Source organism: Bidens hawaiensis, unplaced genomic scaffold, assembly GCF_021521415.1.
Source record: "Bidens hawaiensis isolate Kalapana, Puna unplaced genomic scaffold, B.hawaiensis_p1.1 tig00031885_1, whole genome shotgun sequence".
Lineage (NCBI taxonomy): Eukaryota > Viridiplantae > Streptophyta > Magnoliopsida > Asterales > Asteraceae > Bidens > Bidens hawaiensis.
The window spans coordinates 71,765-77,408 of NW_027495400.1; positions in this window are offsets into that span (position 1 = coordinate 71,765).

The window sequence follows — 5,644 nt, forward strand, 5'->3', positions numbered from 1 at the left end:
ATGTATATATATTTAGTTATAATCGAGATTCGAAAAACAACTAGTTAATATGTTGGTTTTAATAAAATATAAATTATTTATCATTTATTAAGGTTTAAAACCATTAGAATTGATTAGTTTAAACAAATACCAAAAATAAAGGCAAAAACGGGTGGCAGGGGGTCGAACTCGTGACCTCTGCCCCATAGCTCAAGTGTTTAACCAGCTGGGCTGACCAGCACTTGCAAATAGATCAGGTTTTCATTAATTAAATACACTATCAGTTCATAACAGATTTGATTAAACAAACCCTAGAAATCAAATTGATCCAATCCATTTTACTGGATCAAACTAACCATAGGGTTAACGACGACCAAAGAATAGCGATTAAAATCGTGTAATCATTTACCTCAAACAAGGATCAGACGAGGGTGAACGAGATCAAAAAAGGGCCGGCTCAAGGTGTGTACAAACGAAATATTGAATGAACAAATTAAACTAATTATATATAGGGGTTAGGTTCGTGACAATAAGAGGATTCTGTGGTACGAGTTAATTGAATTAAGATTGTGTATTTATAAGGTAATTTGATCATGATAGCAGCGTTTTTGTTAAACGAAGATTATGGTGTCAGTTAGCTGTCATTTACTCCAAATAAACGGGGATTGATTCCGTGTTCAGTCAACAAATGAGTAGATTATTTCAATCTCGAGATTCTCGGCTTAGATGACGGATTCAAATCAGGGGGGGTGCCTCATGCCGACGGGAAAAAGGAATAAAGAAAAGAATGAAAAATTAATTAACTTTTAAATAAATTTCAGTTAAGTCCCTAGGATTTGGTTAGTTTAAATAATGTTGTTAGAACTAAGTGAAATGGGTTAAATTGCGCAACTTTGATAGTTATAACATTTAACAAACGGTTTAGATGAACGTATACCGGACCAACAAATAATAATTTATGCATGGATCCGAAACAATAAAAGTAAATAAAAATTAACTGGATTAGGTTTTCAGGTTTCAAAAATAACGAATGTTACAGTATTCCCAAATTTTTGAAAATTTCGTCGCGAAATTATAGAAAAACCATAGCATAAAGAAACAAAGTAAGGAATTTTTTTATAGATAACATAGATCTTTGAATGACCCAAATAATGCTACAAATGGAAAACTATGATAAGTACACTTATATATATGATGTACCAACGGCGTATCCACCATGCCCTTATCACATTGATATTTGTACCGTTACCCAAAATCACCCTAGGTTCCGAGTTATGTCACACAACCGTATTCACCATGGGTTCCATGCAAGGACTTTGATAATTATGCGTGCACTCATAATTATTTTGATCGTCGCATGGAACGCATGGTTCATCCCGTTGTGCGGGTTTGAAAAACAAGGGTAAAATAAAACTTTTTATTGATATTTAAATGGAAACATTTGATCAAGAGCAACTAACTAAAAATTTAATGAAAATTGATGAACATAATTAACTAGTAAACAAATTTGCAAAATATAACGGAATTGTTAAGTTAATCAACGAAAACAAGTGAAATAAATAGATGGAGGAAAATTTGAAATTATAAAACTATCTTACACATTCGGTGTATTTGAAATACTTGAGGTGAAAACAAAATTTGTGCATAACTAAACACATAAATAGGTCAACAAAAACACATGATTAAAGAATATAATACTAGATGAGGCTTTGAATCAAGATTATAAAATCATATAAGATGGGGAAAGAGAACCGAGATAATGTGGTGAGTTTGGAGGGTTTGGGTGGTCATGTATTAGAATATCGAAATAAAATTTGTACACGTGACTCCTATTAGATAACTATGTACAACACATGTATATAGTCCCAATTTCCAAAACGTTTGTAGGACATCGGTCATAGGTAGTTTATGATACAAATACGGTACTAATAGATAACTATGCACATCACCATACACATAGTCCTGGTAAATAACCGGTCATAGACCACTTAAATTATGATAATAAATTGTGTAACAATAAATAGTGCATAAACGACAAGTTAGGAATAAATGAGAGAATGAACACCAATATAAATAACCATAATTCTCATTCATAACCAAACTGGAGATTTAATGAAGTTAATACATCAGATTTAAATGAAAAGAACTAAATAAAAGAAACGTATTTTGTGTAGCATGTCTTCATAAAGGGTTAGACTTAGACTTGGGAACCGTTGATGTAACACACATGTCCATGAGCACCTTGAGTGGCTTGGTTAACTTGAGGTTGGTTGATTTGAGTTGGTTGAATGAGTTGGGCTTAAATTGCTTGGATGGGCTGAGCTTGGATTGGTTGAAGTTGATTTACCTGGGCTTGGTAAGCTTGATATTGAGTGGTTTTAGTTGGGTAGGATTGAATTTGGTTCATGTGTGCGAGCCTTGGGCATGCATTGCGATAATGGCTAGGGTCTCCACAATTGTAACAAGATCTAATATTTGAGGGTGCTTGAGTAAACGGTTGAGCATAAGGTAAAGTTGGGGTTGGGTAAGAGGTGAGGTAAATGGTTTCATCATGAGTTTTATGTGTTCACGGCATGTGGTAAAGAGGTGACAAAATCGATTTCAATGGGTGCATTGACGACACTTGAGGTTAGGCGAATGGTGAAATTTACACGTATCACATAATGGGTGGGGTCCTATGTAGGGCTTCTTGGTTGGTTGGGTTTGCGATTGGGCCAAGACATAGTTTTGGGAATTGGACTTTCTTTTATTGTTGCGGTAATGGGGAGAGTTGCTGTTCTTCTTGAAAGATTCAGGCTTAGAAGACTCGGGTTTGGAAGATTCGGTCTTGGGTTCTTCGGTGGGCTCGGATGCAGGCTTATCATTTAGCTTCATGGAATTTTTCCGCGTCAAGGTCTTGGCCTTAACGTAGTTTTCGGTGATGGTACCGGCTAAGGTGATGGCATCATGGTTGGTTTGAGGGTCACGACTTAGGACGGAATCTCGGATTTGAATAGGCAAACCCGATATGTAATTATCGATTGTACGTTCAAGGGGAGTGACCATGCGGGGGATGAGAAGGCTCAGTTCATGGAAACGATTGTTGTAGATGGTGTCATTACCACTTTCTTGTTTCAAATTTCAAAACTCCTCTTCCAACTTCCGAAGCTCATGTTTTGGGCAAAACTTCTTGAGCATGAGTTTCTTGAGCTCATCCCATGGAAAGGCTATGGTAAGCTCTGCGCCAAGCGTGCGCTTCTCACCGTTCCACCAATTGAGGGCATTCTTTTTGAGTAAGCTAGAGGCGTAAGGGGTTTTCTTGTCCTCGGGACATTCACATTGGAGGAACACGCTCTCCATTTCTTCGAACCATTGGAGGAGAATAGTAGCACCGTCGATACCGAATTCGGGCGGGTTGACATTCTTGAATTGTTTGATGGAGCAAGCAATTGGGTTCAGCGTTGTGGATGATATAGGAGCATTCACAGTTTGGAGTTGAAAGATGATTGTTGGGAGTGTTTCCATGATTCCCTTAGCGATGCGGGATGACATGCTACGGCCCGAGTTGCTGGTTCGATGGTTACGGTTGATAAGGCGGGAAGAAGACAAGCTACAATGACGACATGTGAAAGTTTATTATGTTTTGGAAAAGAAGAAAAATTGTATAACTATGTGAAATTTCGAGTTTTGTGAAAATTCATGAGAATACAAGATAAAATTTTTAATAACCTTAACTTAGCTTTGATGAAATTGATAATTTGAGAAAATATTCATTCTTAATAAAATAAAAAAAAATTAAACAAAAATCTCATCGTTGATTTAAGAGTATGATCGTCACATGGCCACGTTTGATACAATGAGGGTAGTAGATTCGGTTTCGTTTGGTGTGATATGCTTTGGCTTAATAAGATCCACACCCTTATTAAACACTCCAGGAAGGCAATCGGGTCTCGCAGTTGATTGAGATTTATGCGCATTGCACTTCCTTAGGCTCGCAAGCCTTGGTGTCAAGTGTTCGGTAAACAAGTGTGTCACTCTTACAGTTTACTATATATCCGTCACATGAATCTTCCTCAATACGAGGGGAGTGAAAAGACAAGATTTCATAAGGTATTTCCCATTTGTTTTTCCTAAATTTAGAAAACAATTTTGAGAGTGAGGCATAGCCTCGGATTAAGTGTGTTCTTTTGTGTACAAGAATAATATTAAATCATTAAATAATATTAAAGCTACTGCAATCAATGATATAATTCAGGGTGCAAACACGTAAAGGCATATCACGTATAGGGACCCTAAGCATGCTACTAGGCCGTTATATCTAACTACCTATCTTATAGCCTTCGAATCTGATACCAATCTGTCACACCCCGACCAAAGGCGGAACATGCGAGGGCGTAACGTATTGATTGGACAGTAGCTTAAAAGACACTAATTAAAGCGACAATAATTATTTAATTTCATTAACATTAAAACAAGTACACAAATTCAATAAACAAAACAAATACATCATACTTTTGTATCTTGACTAATATCTTAAGGTAAAACTAACTTCTTTGATCTTAAACAATGTAAATTACTTGTACCTGTAGCATGTATAAAAATAGGGTTTGTCAACACGAATGTTGGTGAGAATACATAAGTTTTAGTTGAGATATATATAGATAAAAACCACATTTAATATGTTAATGATGAACGTTACAATTCCTATGAAAATGTAAACAACTAAATAGATGTGGACCCGTTCCTACTGATACAAAAGCAATGTACTTGGGTAAATTTATGATCATACTTGATGAGAATCGATGAGGATGAGATACAAGCCACAAAACATAAAATAAACATTTAAGCACATAGAGTATAATCAGAGAGCATGCAATAATCACATATAATATATATTGAATTGTGTCTTGAGTAGATATGGTAAAAAAATATAAATAGTGAGTGTAAGTAAGGTACACATGCTACCCCAAAAGTAATAAAATATATAAAATGGATATGTAATCTAACCTTAGAGAATAAGCAAACGAATAAAAACGTTAAGATTGGTAGAAGAATAAGCGTCGCGCTCGAGAGGTAGCAAAGTTAAATTCTAACAAGTGTAATAACGGGAAAATACTACAAATTAATAAATGGACTAAGAGAGAAACGAGATATGAACGGGTATAGAGAGTATAACATATTTTATTTAAATTTAATGATTAATAAAGATTACTTATAAATTAATCTTGTATAAACTATAATTGTTTATAAAATATTCGTACTTGTATTAGTAAAGCGGTAACAATATATATTTATAAAAATGTCATTTGTTTATAAATTACTTAGCTAAATTATTATGTAAAATAATATTATATACCTTAATTTAAGTATTCTAAATAAAAAAAATCTTTTTGAATATTTATTACAAAAATTCTAATAAACTTTAATAAATTTTATTAGAATAACCGAGATTCGGAAAACAACGAGTTAATATGTTGGTTTTAATAAAATATATATTATTTATCATTTATTAAGGTTTAAAACCATTAGAATTGATTAGTTTAAACAAATACCAAAAATAAAGGCAAAAACGGGGTGGCAGGAGGTCGAGCTCGCGACCTCTGCGCCCCATAGCTCAAGTGTTTAACCAACTGGGCTGACCAGCACTTGCAAACATATATGATTTTCATTAATTAAATACACTATC